The sequence below is a fragment of the Ambystoma mexicanum genome, chromosome 12 (assembly GCF_040938575.1).
Source record: "Ambystoma mexicanum isolate Mex_15411 chromosome 12, UKY_AmexF1_1, whole genome shotgun sequence".
In the NCBI taxonomy this organism is placed as follows: Eukaryota; Metazoa; Chordata; class Amphibia; order Caudata; family Ambystomatidae; genus Ambystoma; species Ambystoma mexicanum.
Window position 1 is genome coordinate 1,124,426,790 of NC_090936.1, and position 19,063 is coordinate 1,124,445,852.

Here is a 19,063-nt window from a genome sequence, read left to right on the forward strand (position 1 = left end):
GACAGGCACCTGTCAGCAGGCCCTGACTCATGTTCCCCTGCACCCCCCTAGCAGTGACGGGCACCTGCCAGCAGGCCCCAACTCATGTCCCCCTGCACCCCCCCACCAGTGACGAGCACCTGCCAGCAGGCCCCGACTCATATCCCCCTGCAACCCCACCCAGCAGTGACGGGCACCTGCCAGCAGGCCCAGACTCATGTCCCCCTGCACCCCCCAGCAGTGACGGGCACCTGCCAGCAGACCCCGACTCATGTCCCCCTGCACCCCCCCAGCAGTGAGGGGCACCTGCCAGCAGGCCCTGACTCATGTCCCCCTGCACCCCCCCACCCAGCAGTAACAGGCACCTGCCAGCAGGCCCTGACTCATGTCCCCCCAACACGTCATAAAGATGCACAATCATGGCCCTTATGTCCACCAAAATCCCACAGCACGCCACCCCAGTCTTGAGATGCAATGAATTACCCAATCCACCCCACACTGACATGCCTATCTCATGACACAAACCAAAAGTCAACTATGTACATCAACACATGTCCGTCACACACACACACTTGGTGCCATTGATTGTGTAAACCCACATTTTGACATGCATGAACCCAATGAGCGAATACCACACATGGAAGTAAAATATGAAAATGTATTATGAACAAAATGAATCTAATAAAATGAAAGCATAATAAAAGTCAAACATGAAATGAAATGCATGTCCAAAACATACTAAAATGAAATGTAGAACCAATCCAAAGAAATCCAAAAGAAAATGTGTCCAAACTCTCTGTCCACCAAAGCAAATCCAAAGGAAACGTAAAATGTTAAATCCATCGATCCATGGTGATCAATGGTGAATAAATCACAAATCCAATGTTCAGCTATGTACAACGAATGTTCAGAGGGTCCATGAGCCCAACAAAAGAAATGAAACCCATCAAACAAACTGCCTAAGAAATAACTATATACAAAAGTGTGGGGCATAGTCCAATCACCCCAAAATAAAGCAAAACGAAAATGAAACCTAACACTAAAAACTATGTACAATGGCGGCGGGCTTGTCCGACGGCTTACTTTCTGATTTCCCGGGCCAGGGCATCATCGAACTCCTGCTCTATGTCCTGGAGGCGGTCATCTTCCATGGCCCTGAGGGTTCGCAGGGACGATCCCATGTTCAACTCCAACTCCCTGCGAAATGCCTCGAGGCACTCGGCCCTCCTCAGCGCCCTCTGCGTGGAGTTCTCTGCCCTGACCATTGTGAGCCGTGCCTCTTCCGTCTGCCCCAATGCCGCTCCGCACCTATGGCCTGGCCCAACTACTACCACACGGAAGACACTCCCAATCCTGGGTCCTCCTGCCCTGTGGCCGATGCCTGCCCCTCGGATGTTGATGCCCCCGAGCCATCATCGCTCCCACCTTGAGCCTGCTGCTGCAGTGCCTGTGCTCTGGCTCTTGCTGCCTGCACGTCCTCCTCCGGCTGGGGTGCAGTTGTTGTGGTGGCCACCCCTGATGGACGTCCGACTCCCGACTGTGGCAGGGATGTGTCCTCCACCAGCCTGGCCGCTGGGTCGGAGGCAGCTCCACAGGGTACCCAGGTGATACATGGGTGGGAAGATGGCATGGAGGACGACTGGCACATAGGGGCTTCAGGTGAGGAGGGGGTCGGAAGAAGGTCCAGCATACGGAGGAATCCAGCCCTGGTGACCCGTCCCAGTAGGTCAACAAGGCCAATGAGGCATTCGAGATGACCTGCAGTGTTTTCACGAAAACACTGCAGGTCACTTCGCATGCCCCGTTGATGCAAAGCCATCCCAGCCAGGACAGGCTCAACCCGGTCCCGGATTGCCACATCCGCAGGGAGAGGAAGGCCAGTTGTTGTTTGCTCATCTCCTACCTGAAAACAGGTCTGGACGTAGGCATCCCTGCTGGTGTAGGATGATGCAGTCACAGGATCGGGGACAGGATTACACACAGGCACCTCCGCGGCAGCCTGTGCTGCCTCCTGTCCCAGCCCCTGCACTGCACCACTCGCACCAGTGGAATCCCCAGCTCCAGACCATGTGTGTCCCTTCCACAGCCTCCTCCTCCACCAAACCCCCCACCAACCTGGATGACTCCGTGCCATCTTCCTCCGTTGGACCCTGTGGGGTCTCAGCTGCCCCTGCTGCTGCTGAGGAGTCCACCTCCGACCTCCGCCTCTTGGACCTACCCTCGGCAGCTGCGGCCTGGGATGCGGCACCAGACTCCTCACTCCCCGATGAGAGGACAACATGGGAGGGGAGTCGGGCCTTGCGTCTTCCGCTGGTGGTGGGATTCCTGCCGCTTTGCTCCACAGCACCCTCTCCACCCTCTTCATCAGTTGACACTGCAGACAGGGAGAGATAGAACACAGGCATCAGGACACTGTAAAATGGACTGATACACACATGACAGTTGTACATGAGTGGCAGTGTAAAACTTCAGACATAGCATCACACTCCCCAACACACATGTCATTTCAACTCATACACATGAGCAATCAAAAGGAATATCGCACCAGGCAGCACTATCCATACACAAACAACAGCACGAGCAGCCGAAGATGAGCCTGACATCACATGCAACACAGGGAGTGCACAACACATGCACACACGCCACCAGACTTACATGCATGTGTACATCTCCATCAACTGTCGCAGTGATGAGATCGCCATCCATGTCACATCTGGCATTCAGCCTTCTACATGTCAGTGTCACATGCATCCATGTTGCATCACAGTTGCACACTTGTCAAATACACACACATGTGCATAGTGCAGATACATGCAGCAGGAACCAGAATCCATGTGTGACACCACAACCATGCCATAGTACATACACAAAATGTATTACATGTGTGCACCCACACATACATTTGCACAGCATGCTTACCAACACATACACCATCGATGTGTCTCAAACTTGAGAGGAATACATGTGGCAGGTTCACGTCCCTGTACATATGCATCCATACATGTCCCTACAAAGACATATGTACAACCTGCACACTCCTGGCACATCACAACACACACAGCGTCCAATCAGTACGCATGTACACTTACCGCTCGACTCCAGACGGGTCTGTCTATCACCTGGACGTAGAGTGCTGGGCGTATGCATTCCAGGACCCTCATTTGGTTGTTGGTCAGGTGTACCCGGCACCCATTGGCATCCGCTGCCTTCAAGAGGCGCCGGGCCTTGTTGAGGGCCCTAGACCTGAAGTCCTCCCAGCGCTTTTGACATGTTTGATCTCGCGGACTGCCACCCCCTCCTCGTTGATGGCAGTCACGATGCCCATCCAGATCCTCTTCCATCCTTCATTGTCGGCACGCGAACTTCCAAAGAGGGCATCATACTGCCCCAGGACTTGCTCCACCAGGACACCAACTTCACTGGCACTGAAACAGGTGGCCCTCTTCCTCTCTGGCTGGGGGTTACCAGTGGTGCCAGATGGTGTTGTGTCTGACATGGCAAACCCAGAGGCAGGTGTTGGTGGGCAACTGGGTCCTGGGGCTGGGCTGTGGAGTGATGGTATTGCAGTCGGGAGTCTTCAGTTCCAGCAGGGGTGGTCACAGCAACTGCGCCCCTGCAGATGGCTGACGTGCAGGCAGCAAATAGCAGGGCACGTGGGCAGTAGGCACGCAGGAAGCAGCAGATGGCCGGTGGGAGCGTGCTCGGGGGTCAGAGGGGCAGGAAAATGGCCTTCTGGGCAGGAGCGTGGTCTTCCGTGTGTTATTGCGTGGCTAGCTTGATACGGAGTGAAAAAATGTGCACGTCAGTGTGAAATTCGAGGAAAGGCCCTTAGCGCGTAAGCGCGTCTGTGACGTTATGCACGCGGGCATTTCCCACAACACAGTGAATGTTTATTGTACACGTGAAAAAACTGTACGTTCGGGTATCACTGCGTGTGATTGGAGGAAAGCCCCTTAGCGCGTAGGTGCCTAAGTGACGTCGCACGTGTGGGCTGGCTTAAAAGGTACGTGTAGGACACCATTTCCTTGTACGTGCTTTTTGTGGAGAGCGAGCGGGTGATTCTTGCACTTCTTGTCGGTTCACACACGATTACTTCACAACGGTTCCAGTTCGTACTCCCTGTTTCCTCAGACAGCATTCAATTCTTCTTTTGGCCGGGGTGTTGCCAACGCGCACACGTGTATCTTTTTCACGTTCTTTTTCAAGGCAGACGGTGAGTCACGCATGTATTTTCCAACTGTGGTTGCCCCTGTGTGTTGCGTACCCCTTCAGAGGTCATTGTAGGCTGCGTGTATCACGCGTATTCTTATTTTTGTGTTTCTGGGTGCCACAGGGTAGTGCGGGATAGTTTTTCCACGCACATGGTCTACCAGGGGTTGCGTGCACGTTTATATTTCTTTTTGGGGTGCCTGTGCATTGCGTGACCCATCATCTTCCCCCAGGGGTCACAGACAGCCTTGCTAGAGCACTAGGGTACGAATTCCATCTAGTACCCTACCCCTTTCACCCCAATTGCCCAGGACAATTGTTTACTGCAACTCCCATATGCACAACAACATCAGTGCCATGGTTGGGAGGCAACCAAGCAGGAAGGGAGGCAAAGGTGGCCGAGCTCAAAGAGGTGGGTGAGGTGAGCGCGGTAGGGTACGTGGCCAGGATTTGCAGGGTGCCCCTAGAGCCCAGTGTGTGGAGGACCAATCGGGGCCACCTATGCCCCCCCAATGGTTGTGGGAAATGTAGCTGACACCATCCCAGCTCAGCCCTTGTTAAACCGGCCCATTTTGTCAACTGAACCGGCACAGGATGACTCCCAGGCTGACTTCCAGGTCACCAAGTCTGAGCCACGTGTGGCGGTGAAAGTTGGTGTCACCAGGCCACGTGGATCTGGGACAGCAATGTCATCTGCCGTCCCAAGTAGCCAGGGTTAGGAGGCTGCAGGGGCAGCTGCAGCTCAATCCACCACAGCTCCGAGTCTCCCAGCCGGGACAGTGTCAGTCCAAGTCCATTACACCGACGTTGGTCAGGATAACATCACCCTGCAGCCAATGCCTGCACCGAGACCTATGGTCATTGTGCCTTTGCATACTTCGAGTACCCGGTCCACCTGTGCTTCTGCCCCTACCAACCGGAGCGGCGTAAGCCACTCAGGATCCGCACCACCTTCCAAGAAGAAGAAGGGTGCTCTTGCACTACAGGCTGTGACCCCAGACACGGCTACACAGTCCGGCATGTCAAGGAAGCCTAGCTTCAATGACGCTGAACTAGATGTACTTGTGGGCTATGTCTCGGCCCATAGCAACGAAATGGTGGTGACTGCAGGGTGCAAGACTACGCCATCTCAACGTAGGGCCCATTGGCAGACCATCGCGGACCACAATAGTGCCCTTGGATTTGTGAGGCACACAGCGGATGATTGCTACAAGCGGTGAAATTACCTGACACGCAGAGAAAAGAACAAGCAGGCTTCCAATCATGCCTCTACTCTGGTGACTGGCGGTGGGTCTCCACCAGGGGACGACCAACTAACTGAACATGAGTCTGTCGCTGAAACCTTCGTCACAGAGGAAATAATCCGAGGCGTGGGAGACCTACCAGATCTTGAAGCATTGTCCGGTGAGTGCCCATGCATGTGTGTGCAATCCATGTGTATGTTGCTTGGGTGATGTGTTCTGACTGAGTGCCAGGTGAGGCTGTGTAGTCATGACTGGTATGGGTCACCCATGTGGTTCCTCCAAACCATTTCCCAGCCTCGGGTTTGGGTATGACAGTATCCCTTCTGACCACTGTAGCCAATTTTCACCAGACTACTGCAGTTGCCCTTCAACCGTTATCTTGCAACAACATTGTTCGCAATGTTTTCCTGTTCATTCAGCCTGATTGTTTCAATCCTTGCCATTTTTGCAACGCTTTTTTCTGCCCTACTGCCACAAATGTGACATACTTCTGTCAGAGATTACACCCCACAATTGCCACATGTATTACCTTGTTATGGGAATGATTTAACCATTCAGGCTGATTGAGTAATGGCCTGCACACACAAATATATGGGCCCTGTTTGAATGTTGAACGTGACTGTTGTCTTCTGTCATATTGAAGTGACCAACCATTGATGTATACACCTGCCTGCCATAATTGAACACTGGATCTGTTGCAGCGTGTAGCACATGCGTGTTTTGTAACACTATTTTGCATGTTGTATCTCATGATGTCCATCTCACATGGATGGGTGACAGTACTTATTTCCTACCATATGGCTATACTTCTGAAAAGTACCATGACTATGCTACGTGCCATCTGTCTGCTGTCATGTGTCATGTATGTGTATTAGACATGCCACTCACAGGCTAACGTGTGATGCCAGTGCTATCCAGCATGCAGCAAATGTGTTGCTTTTCCATCTTGGAGTCCTCACTGTTTGCTTTTTGCGTCCCCTTCCAACTCATTGACAGTGCATGCATGCCAGGGTTATAGTCATGTGGGACATATGTAATTCATGTACTGGATCTGTGGCTTGTCAGGCCTATGTGTGTGCTATTGTGTGATGTTATCTTTCATGTTTTTGCGGGTGATGAGGCACTTGATGCTGTTGAGGTGGAGGAGATGGTGCAGACCCAGGAGGGATCTCAGCCACAACCGGGCACCAGTGGAGGACGTGGTGTGGTGGTGAGCGAAAACCCAATCCTCCTGCAGACCATACTGTCCACGGGTGTCTCTGGGTACACCTCCGCAGACCTCTATGATTCAGGTGTTGAATCGGACAGTGAGACATATGTGTGCCGTTGCAGGTGAGTGTTTCTGGCAGGGATGCTGTTCTGTCCAATCCACCTGCACCGGGGGTAGACCCCTCTATGGGGATGTCAGTGTTGGTAACTCTGCCTTTGGCGGTTACGGATGCACGGATGCAGGGTCACACTCCACAACATTTGCTCCTGTTCCTGGGCCAGCCGATCAAAGGGGGAATGCAGTCCTGCAGCCTCAGCAGTGCCAGCACAGCAAGGTGCAGATCGTCTTGCCCCAAACAGGTGTGGTGCGCGCCGAAGCAGTGGCTGTGCGCCACCAGGTTATACTGTATGGGAGAACTCCATGTACAGTATAGCAGCATCGTATGAAATGATGGCTCAGGCAATGATAGGGTGGCCACTTCCATTCTCCCCCCTGAAAGTCAGATGGAGCTCCAGCAGCAGGCAACAGAATCCATTTGCCACTCACACAGGGAGGACATGTTGGCGTCCAACAGGGACGACGGGCGGCACTGGAGACTCTACGTGAAGCCATCTACGTGAAGCCATATCTGTAGAGTCACAGGGCCACAGGGAAGCCCTGAGGTTAGAACACCAGTTCCTCAGGGATACTCTGGGTGAACTTGAGCCTTCCCGAAATTTAAGGTCAGAACAGCAGCTGGAGCAGCTCACAAGTTCACTCTCAGCAGAGCTCCAGGAAACCCGTGCAGAGATCCGGGCATCACGTGAGGCAGGTAGAAATGCGGGCTACCCGTGAGTTGCTACATGGGGATCTCGGTACCATCATACCCCAGAACGAAACCTTCTAAACCTGCATGCTTGCTGCCATGGAGGACCATACCAGGGCTTTGTGTGGGCTGCCTCCCATGTCACGGCCACCTCCTGATGTAGCAGCAGAGGGTGAAGAGAGCGACAGCAGTTCTCCCACTGTAGCGTAGCCGTACAGGCCATGAGCCCATGGAGGTAATTTTTTTTCTCAACATCCACGCATGTGGGTGTTGGGGTGCACCCTGTCCTCGAACCTCCTGGGTGGCCTCCCCCATATCTCCTGGTCCACACATGGCCATTTTCTTTTATTTTAGTTTTTGTTTTTTTACAGTGTGTTGCTTTGTGTGGGTCCTGTGGGCATCCACTGTGTATTCCAGCTGGGCACATGCAGGCTTGTCCTGTCTTTGGGTTAGATGCTTGGGTTCCTGACACACTCACCCCTCCTGCTTCCCATTTCCATGGACTTGCAAAGGGTGTGACCAAGTGACAGTAACTTACACATTGACATTGGGCTCCCATGAGCTGTGTGGGCAGTCTGTAGTCAAAGCTGTGTGTACATCCCTAGTGGGGATTGTTGTTGGATTCAACACTGCATGGTGTATTGATATGTGCTTGTGCATCCATGTCTTTTGACTTATTCACATGTACCTTCTTCATGTCTTCACAAGGCCATCTCCTTTGCAGATGCAGTTCATGTTGTATGCAGTACACTGACACATTTGTCTGACAACAACACTCTGCAGTTGGAAGTGGCCGATGTGCTGGCTTAGTCAGGTTGTGAGACTTGCACTACTTTAAATTTAGACTGTCATATATTGCCACTGTTTCATCCTGTGTTGCTGTTTTGTGTTGCTGGTAAGTATTTGTTCATGTGTGCTGTTTCTTATTGATTACTGGGAGCATATTGTCTGTGGCCTGTTTCCATTAGGGACAGTGCCCTTTGTGACACGTGTCTCATGTGCTGTGCATTCATTTGGTTGCTTTCACATTGCATGCCATGCCATGGTGTGTTGGGTAGCTGAGATGGGGAGGCGTTGGGTGACATGGCACTATTTTCATGTGGTATTTTGCAAGGGGTAGTCATTCATGCTGCATGAATGTGCGTCTTTTTGTCACACAGCATTGGTTGTCTTTAAGTAGGTAGAGATGCACACAATGTTACACTTCCAGGTGACCAATATCAGGCTGTTATGGTTGTGAAAGTTGACTGTCCCTTATGTCATCATCATTGATTGTCAGCTGGTATGTGCCAGGCTTGTGTGCACTCCATAGGGGTAGGATTATAGGTGAAGTAATTAGCCACCAGCTGGGTATGGGCTGCCTCACCACGTGCCCTTTCACCTTCCATTCGCAGCGGCTGTGCATGTGGTTGGGGATGTGGGGGCACCACCATGTCCACCGGCAGGCCCCGGCAGGTTGCAACGTTGTGCAAGACACATGCTGCCACTATGATCCTGCACACTACTGGGGGTGCATATAGCAGCTGCCCACCAGAGCGGTCAAGGGAGCGAAAGCGTGACTTGAGCACTCCGAATGTGTGCTCAACTATGCCCCAGGTTGCAATATGGGCTGTGTTGTATCTTACCTCAGGTGGTGTGGTGGGGTTCCGAATTGGCGTCATCATGGAGGTGCTCAGTGGGTAGGCACTGTCCCCTTTGGAGGTGATGATGGGTATCATTAGTGGGGTTGTGACATTACTCAGTATCTGACATGCATGCATATGCAGTGGCATTTATACTCACCAATCAGCCATGTGTCGCCATGCCGCCCAGCTTCTAGGTCCCGGTTTAGGGGTGACATTCTGAAAATGAAACTATCATGGGTGGACCCTGGATAGTTGGCATATACTGAGGTGATGATTCCCTTGGCATCACATACTACCTGCACGTTGATGGAATGCCAGTGCTTGCCGTTTCTATGGATGTGCTCAGTTGCCCTGGGAGGACGTAGAGCCACATGAGTGCAATCAATGGCACCTAGCACTTTGGGGAAGTGTGCCACCCCGTAAATGTCCTGGATGGCAGCCTGCCTTTCTGCAGGTGTTCTGGGCATGTATATGTGCCTGCAGACTGAGGGGCGTGCAGTCATGATGGCCAACACCTGGTGTAGGCAGCGTGACTGCGTGGCCTGTGACACTCCCACCACTATGGAACTTGTCCACTGAAATGAACCAGTAGCCAAGAACTGCAGTACATTGAGCACCTTTTCCAAGGGGCTCAGTGCTTGGGAGCACAGGGTGGGTGATGTGAGGTCATCCTCCCACTCACTCACCAGGTCAAGTATTATGTGTGGTGGAAACCTGTACCTCCCATACACCTGCTCATCAGGCATCCCAAAAGGCTGGTCCTGGGTGAAAAAATGCGGGCCTGGCTATCCTCCTCCTCCTGCGGTGTCCCACGACCACTGCTGCGAGGAACGGTATATTCATCGTAGCGTCTGCGCTTGTTTGTTGTTTGCCCGCACTTTTATGCTGCATAGTGCCGCTTACGCCTGCTTCCTGCTGGCGTACGTGTTTCCGGATTAGCGCGTCTTTTTTGGCGCACGCCTTTCCCCTGTTCGATTCCATGAATACATGTTGTTGGCGCGTGTGTGGGTGTTGCGAGCATTTACCTCCTATACTTCCCCCGTAACGCCCACATGTTTACGTGCTTTTCCCCATTCTGCGTGTTACGCCCAGTGTTCCGCCCACTTTTGTTGTCTGCGCTGCGCTATGTGTGCTTTCGCTGTGTGCATAGAACATGCCATTTAATGACGTGTGCACCCTCGTGCGGCACCCACGATTTTATCGCACATTCCAGGATTTACACGCGCACTGACTTCAATGAATCGATGTGCGTGGCTTTGGCAGGCTTGTGCTGCGATTTTCACGCTTGCGCTGCCATTTTTGGCTCACATTAATTCCATGAATTTGCCTGTAAGTCTTTGCCAAGAGTTCGAAACAAATTTGGTTGGCAGATAAGTTACTTAAAAGACTAGAGAAGGAAAAGCCCTCGGATTGGCGAAAGATTTCAAACACTTTCAACGCGGTCGGACGAAAAGAACAACCGGGTTAGAACAGTACCTTAAATGAAGATGAGGGCTGTAGCTGAGGCAGAAGTTCCTGGCAAGTCCTGCAGGCTCATGGCTCCTGAAGCGACTGTCGGACTGGCCCGAAGTAGGAAGGCTGGAGGGTCCTGCACTGCCCAGGGAATAAACCAGCAGCAGAGCAAAGCAATGAATAAAATGTGCGCTCCTTAAAATCCAAACACCCAAAACCCAAACAGGGTCCGAGCCTCTTGGCTATCAAGTTCACTGCAGCGATGTACAGCAAATTCGACCAGGGGAGGGAGGCCCTGCTTGGTGATTGGTGAACTGGTTGGTTCCACCAGCTCAAGGGAAGAAGATTCCTTGCAGATCTTCTCTGTCATCGAAGTTTGGAGAATCGGACCCGCATCAGGGCTTCACCGGGAGGTTCAGTCATGGTAGTGGTCCTCTTCTTTCAGCTTCTCTTCGGTTCTCTCGATCCAGTGGCGACTCTGCCTTCCTAGCCCCAGAGACCTGCTTTTTATGCAGTTTTCCCCCATTCACACAGATTGGCTGTCAATCACACAGCAGGGTGGCTGTCCTGGCGGGACAGTCACCACAGCCAATCATACAGAGTGCGACATGGGTCTCCAAGGAGACCCTGTGCAGGGAGTCTCAAACCCCTCCCTCACATCCTGTTCCTCTCAGACATTCAGGCGCCTAAGGAGTGCTTCTGTGCAGAAGCCTGCCAAAGAACAGTGAACAAAGGAACCGAACCTGGTTTGGCGCACAGAGTAAAACACTAGAACAACCTTTGCAAAAAGAAATGGTGAATAAACCCACCCAGAACCAAATAAAAGGAAATGGGGTCCAGCGGAATTAAGTTTGAGGCTACTAATTTAGCCTAAACAGTACCGAGGCTATTTAAATAATCTGCGTTAGGAAAAATATGTTAGATACCACTGCCACCAGCCAAATATTAAAGAAAGGGGAACAAAATAATGTTCCATGAGAGACAGACAAAAATGGATAACTATTGACCCTTTCCAGAACTTTCTGTAAAATAGATTGTACTGGATCTGTAAATTTAAAAAGATTAATAAAGTCAATGGTAACTTCACATGTTCTGGGAGACAGTAGTCAGTCCCAGAAAATGGAGTTTGAAGTGGAAAGTCTGGAAAAGACAACCCTGTGTCAGTGCACTGAGAGTGCTGTGTAGCACACAGTAAACATCTGATGCCTATGGAGTAGGTGAAGCTCCACACTCTATGAACACAAACATTTTAAACAGCAAAACACGTGTAAGAGTGCGAAAAAAGGCTCACACTCTTACCAGGTGAAAAAAAGAAATCCTAGAAATCCAGCAAAGCTGCTGAGGGACACAGTAGGTAAGGGAAATTAGCCATTCTGGAGAATTCTCCCTTACACCAGTGAACAGACCATGGAATAGCAACCTGTTGGACGGAAGGATAACAGGAGATGGGTTACACCACTTGTAGAGCCTTCCTGAGTGTTTTTTTTTTCTAATGGGTGAATTAAAGTGTCAGGAGGGGTATGACACTTCAAGGGAAAAGCAAATTTGCGGTGCATTGTGTATCACATAGTAACATTCCTACACTTGGAATGGGTGGTAAGAGCTAACTCCAGCCTCATCCTTTTTTACTGCAAACAAAATGAGTGGAAAACACAATCTAATTATATGGATTCCAAACATACCGTTTTTATCAATGGAAAGAATAAACTGCTTAATGGTATTGATTTAAAATCCATGTAAAGTTGATATTGCTAGTATGGGTTTCGTCAAACTGAGTGGGGATGTTGGCATCACCTACTCCACATGGTATCCAAAGAATCTTTAACAGTCCAAAAAGTACCACACCTTGGAAAACTCTTTTGAAAACAGACATGTACCGTGTACCGTCTATGCAACGAATAACAATAACATATAAATTGAGAATGCCTAATAATCAACACAATATATAGATATTATAGATAGGGGTGACTGCAATTGAACCAGAGTGATAACACACAATCTTACCAAGGGTTAAACATGATTTTTAACCAACAGCTAATATGCGTAGAACAGTGTCATGGGATGTATACAGTGCCCAAGCAGCTAGAGGGCAGAAAGATACTTTAAGGCTAGGCCAATATTCTTTTACATGACAAAGTACTAAGGAACTGTTATGTTATGCTATGTTAGGGCATGTTATGTTATGTTAATGTACGTTCTAAAGCATGGCATTCACCCAAAGGCATCTTGGCACTACCCCTGATGAAGAGAAAGAGGGAGGCCTAAAAAAGAAATGCTTTCAATGCAAGACGAAAGCAAAGGTGGGTGGGAATTGTCTGCAGTGGACGGGGAAGAGAGTTCCACAGGGTGGCTGCTGCGAAAGAGAAGGGCTGTCCTCCAACCCGGATAAGTTTAAACTTAGGGATAGGGACAAGAAGAGTGTTAGCTGAGTGAAGAGCTTGCCCAGGGATGTAAGGACAACATTTCACCTGGAGGAATTCAGCCCCTTGTCCATAGAAGGTACGTTGAATGAGGCATAGTGCCTTAAATTGAATACACTGTGCGACCGGAGGCCAATGAAGCTTCCATAGCACAGGTGAAATGTGTGCATACCGAGGTGTAGAGGTAGCCACACAGGCAGCCACATATTGGGAAACCTGTAGACTTTGCAGGAAGTAAACCAGCTGCGACATATACAGAGAGTTGCAGTATTCAAAAGAGGAAACAACCAGGGCCGAAACCACCAGAGCCCAAAGCTGGGATGGGATAAGTGGGAGGACCTTGCAGGGCATCCTAAGATACAAGTAACCACGCTGGACGATTTCCCCAACCTGAGCCTCTATAGATAGGGAAGCAGCAATCTTGCCTCCCAGATCCTTGACTACAGGGACTGGGGAGGGAAGAGGACCAAGAGTAGAACGGCAGAAGGCAGGAGTCCAATAAGAAGATGCAGCTGGAGGGCCTACCACCAACACCATCCATTCTCCCACGGCCTCTAGACAGCCACTGAACCTGGTGACTGAGTCAGATGATGACAACTGCATTGTTTAACCACATTCTTGCTTACTTTCTATATCTAAAATATAGGTGCAGACTGCCTAAAATTAAACTGCAAATAACAATAAAAAATAAAGGTGCCGCAGTAAATTTAAAGGAACGAGAAATTAGGATGTTGTGCCCTCTGCAATACCTTTCTGCTGGATATGAAACTGCTGGAGGCCCGCTGGATGCTTCTGAATGCAGTAGATGGTGAAGGCCAATGGAGCAGGAGAAGCATATTTACATTGTTTCTTCTTGCTTGTGGTTAGGTGCCTTCTCAGGCAGGTGTTGTGGATTTCGGGTTCCGGGTGGACTGGGAGAAGCCCGACTTCTGTGAGTATATATGTATGGGATCTGTAAAGCAGAAACCTAGCTGGGAAGCAATGGAGCACTGTACAGATGAGACACACCCAGGGGTTTGCAAGTAGGATGCAGGTATAGAAAATGAAATGGGATGGATGATAGAGCAGTGGAGTGTGGACAACTCCAGAGGTGAAGAAATAGGGTTGAGGGATGCAATCAAATTTCCCAGGTGACTAAGTGATATATTTACTGATACTCTTCAGTCGTCATAAATCTTGTAAAAGTCTTGATCAACTATGGGAGGTTTTTGGACATTGCATCGAAAAAGATGCACCATTAAAGGCACATATCCATCGAAACTACATTAAAAGTACATATCCATCGAAACTTTTCCATCGAATGGGTATGTACTTTTAAATGTAAAAGATAGCATTTTTATTTGCTACATTAAAACGTTACATGGAGCTGTGCAGTGCTGGCCAGCTCCTTGTAACGTTTTAATGTTTTTTGTATATTAGGGGGTCCCCCTAGCCTCCCCAACCCCCACGCTCACCCCCCCTTAACCCTAACCCTAATCTAACCCGTAATGTAACCCTTAATCTAACCCTAAATCTAACCCTAGCCCCAACCCTAACCCTAACCCTATCCATAGAAATTAACCATCGAAAAGTATTCAATGAATATGCTTTTCGATGGAAAGGCAATTAAATGAAAAAGTTTTGATGAAAAGGTAGTAGATGGAAAGGTGTTAGATGGAAAGACCAGATACCACTATGCGACTATAATGTGCTTTTGTACCCTATATTCCGTACTCACATTTCTTAGGGTTGGGTTTGTGATGCCTAAAATATAATTCAAAACATACTTATGAAGTCAAATGGATAGACCGACAGGAAAAAAGGAATTGGCTATAATAGAGAGATAGATTGATACAAAGAGAAATAGATAGATAGATCCAAACATACATACATACTAGACAATGGACAGAACCATCAATAGCTAAACAGACAGATAGATGAATACATATCTAGCAAATAGATGAATAGATAGATGACAGATAGATGGATAGATTATAGACAGATAGATGGATAGACAGATAGATAGATAGATAGATACATAAATAGATACATAAATAGATACATAAATAGATACATAAATAGATACATAAATAGATGGATAGATAGATGGATAGATAGATAGTTAGATGTATAGATAGAAAGATTGTAGACAGAACGGTCAATAGTTCTATAGCACGATAGGTGGCTATATAGATGCCCAGCTAGATGGATAGATAGACAGATGGATAGATAGATGGATAGATGGATGGATAGATGGATAGATAGAAAGATTGTAGACAGAACAGTCAATAGTTCGATAGCACAATAGGTGGCTATGTAGATGCACAGATAAATAGATAGATAGATAGTTGCATTACATGTTGATGATACAACAGATAGCTGCAAGCATGGATGCGCGTGCATGGTGACACTTTCGGTAGGTAGATAGAAAGATAGACACGTACATATATTTGAAGCCTTTAATTAAGCGAATTTAGCTTGTTTATCTCAGAAACAAACAATCTTACAATGAAAAAATGCATCTGTCAGGGCACATTTGTGTTAGTTTGCAGTAATTGGCTTGGCAGCAGGCACAGTCACAGATTTCTCTTTCACAGATTGTCCCCAAATGAATAAAAGGTTTGCTTTGAAATGTAATTAATATTACGCTCAGCTGTGAGACGTTCTCAGGTTGTCAAAGGAATCGAAGTCAGAAGCTGCCGAAAGTAAGGGTAATTTGAGACCTGGCTCGCGTGAAAGGTATGGCAAACGCTGCTGACTGGAATATATTCCGACACCCTGTCGTGGAAGAAGGAATGCATTTTAAATTAGTTCACTTGAATAGAAGCGAAATTGCAAGAAAGAGAAGCAGAGACTTCTTCACCCAAATCAAATTAATTCCGAATTGAACATATGACACGTGCAATTAATTGAGAGGAGCATATCCACAGTACAGAGAGTGCACTTTACACCCAATACAACCGGTAAGCTGTTGTGCTATAGTGGCAACTCTAAATTTAGCTGAAAAGGGAACAACGACTCGTGGATCGCGACAGTCATTGCGAGAGGGCATATCAGGACAGTTGCGCGGACAGCACACACACAGTGTGCATTTTATGTAATCAATAGCCTTACTGAGAAAGAAATGGAATTATTTGTCAACTTCTAGGGTTTGGATTTTATTAAATAACATCACGGAAATGATGGAATGTCAGTTATGTCATACCATGTTATTATTGTTTGAATTGCACGCTATTGCCACTTGCATGGTCCCCAGTCTCGCTGGGGGATCTGAAAGAGAATGGGTGGGTTTGGTTTCTGGGTCCCAGCAAAATGCACGATCCTGTTGCTCTGTTATTGATAGTGCAGACTGTAAAACCCCAGACTCCTGCATGCAGGTGAGTTTCTACATGTTTTGTATCAAGATCACTGAGGTGTTTGGGTCCAGAAAGGAAAGCTTGTATGACATTGGTGCTAGGTTACATTGGTCAGGGCTGTGTTATGTAAGTTGGTATAGTGTAATGGCCCTCTCACCCGCGTAGCCTGGTGGGGGGGCATTACCAACGTGTGTGTGTGAGTGGCTTGCTTGTTTTGTGTGTAGTCTGTTTGTGTGTGGAACTTGAGTAGTGAGCAAGTCGGCTTAGCAAAAGGCTATCATGGGACATTAGAGAGCGAGGATTGTTTTATTGTCCATATTGCATAGATAGCCCGGTTGGCAGCCATAACTTGGTGTGGTATATGGTGAGGCACGGGGGTTGGTGGATACTGTGTGTATAGGGTGCCGCCTGCCACTGTGTGAATGAAGTCGTGTATTCTGTGGGTCGTTAGGTGAATTGGGTTGTGGCCAAGATGAGCTCGAATGGTATTTCCTGAATATTTACTGGGGCTCAAAGTGTGAGTATATTTGTTTTGGCAGTTTGGCATACAATGCTGAGGAGACTCTGGTCGCTGGGTGACATATTAGTCAAATATGCATTGATAGCTCAAGTATTGACCATTTTGCTAAAATGAAGGTGATTCTGTGGCATCGTGTTCCAGAGTATGACCACCAAGCTTGAGAAACCTGATCCTGCTTGCCTCTCTCTAGAGAAGTGTGTGGTCTCTTCTAGTGTATTGTTTCTGTATCTTAGTGTCCTTGTTGGCTGGTATAGATCGTTTCTTCCTTTCATGAATTCAGCACTATGGACGTGTAGGGCTCTGTGAGTGATGCCTGGTGTTTTGAAGTGGATTTTATTTGGTTTGGTACAGTGGTGGCTGGTGAATCTTTTAATTGCGTAAATATGCACCAACAATATGTGAGAGTGACCAAGCCTAGCGGGGGGGGAGGGGCATATACCAATCAAGCATTGTTTTTTTTTAATAATCAGTTAAAATGATGCAAAACACACTCTGTGGAAAATGTATTAAAGGCCACATAATTTGCAATCAGTTTTGTAGGGGAACCTATGAAAAAATCCACTAGATGTAAGTCATTACAGTGAACAGGAGCATTAACCAATGCATTTTATGATGCCCTTTCCCACAATAGTACAACAATGATTTTCAAGCTGGCCGTGGCCATACATTGTAATGTTAGCTGCACCAGTATTTGTCAGTATTCCATATATAAGAGCATACTCATGTTTGTTTTGCACATAATACCAGTAGTGATAGTATACACAAAATGTCCAAACTGGCTGTGCAAATATATGCCAGTTTCCCCACTTAAGACCATACTCCTGTTGGCTTTGGCATTACACATGCCATGTCATAATTAAAAGACATGGGGCCTCATTACACGGATGGCGGTAAGGATTTACCGGTACCGGTAATATACCGGTACCGGTAAATCCTTACCGCCTTGCTACGAGGTCCCTTTGCGGGTTGGGGGATTTAACACCTGCTTTTTGCGTTAAAAACCAAACCGCAAAGGGACCCAGGGAGCTAATTACGGTACCGCAATTTGTGGTACTGTAATTAGCGCCTTCCCCATTACCATTATGCCCTATGGGGCAAAAATGGGAATGGGGAAGGGCAATGGTGGAAGAGGGAATCACCTCCCTGCCAACCTTGGAATGGGGCGGTAATTCCCCTTTCCGCCAAGGCGGTGCCGGTATTTTACCGGCATGAACCTTGGCGCTAATAGCGCCATGGTTCTCCGCCATCCGTGTAATGAGGCCCAAGGTCAAATTAGCTGCACCTATGTAGGCCAATCTAGACTCATAATACGATTTATCTTATTTGCTTTATTACAAATACACATTTAATCATGCCATGCCACAGTAAGAACTCATAGCTGTACTGGCTGAACTAAAATGGCAGTCTAGCCAAATAATAGCAATTATCATGCGTGCTTTGTCATAGATGCCCAGAACAAAATTCATGCCTCAATAAGAACTGGCTAGATTGGTCACACCAAAATGAAAGTCTAGCCACATAATAACAATTATCGCGCTTGCTTGATCATAGACGACCAGTAAAAAAATGTCATACCACAGTAAGAAGTGGATAGACTGGCTGCACGATAATGCCAGTCTAGACACATAATAAAACATCATACTTGCTTTATCATAGATGATGGGTAAACAATGATATAACTTTAACACCATCTACATCTGCACCCAAATCAGTGCCGTCAGCAGCTCAACCACAAACACATTGGGGGTCATTACGACCTGGGCCCAAAGGGATACCGGGCACCGGTAATGACACCGGTGCTGGTAATCCCTTTGCACCCTATTCCGAGGTCACTTTGCGGGTCTCTCCAGGCGTTATGGACGGGACCCACAAAGGGATACCGGGGTCAATAACGGTACCGCAATTCGCGGTACTCTTATTGACGCCTTGCCCCTTCCCATTGAGCCCTATTGGGGCTCAAATGGGAATGGGGAATGGCTTTTCAAATGGGGACTTACCGGTCCCGCAAAGGTCGGAATAGACTGGTAAATCCCCATACCACCAAGTCGGTGGCGGTACCGGTATTGGTGCTAGTCATGGCGGTAATAGCGCCATGACTAGCACCAACCTCGGAATGAGGGCCATTCACTTGCTCATTCAAACAGACATTTGAAAAGACTGTACTTGTTCATTGACACAAACATTCACACATCATTCACTCTTTCATTCACACGTTCCCCCATACATCATACACTCAATCATTCACACACACATACATACACATG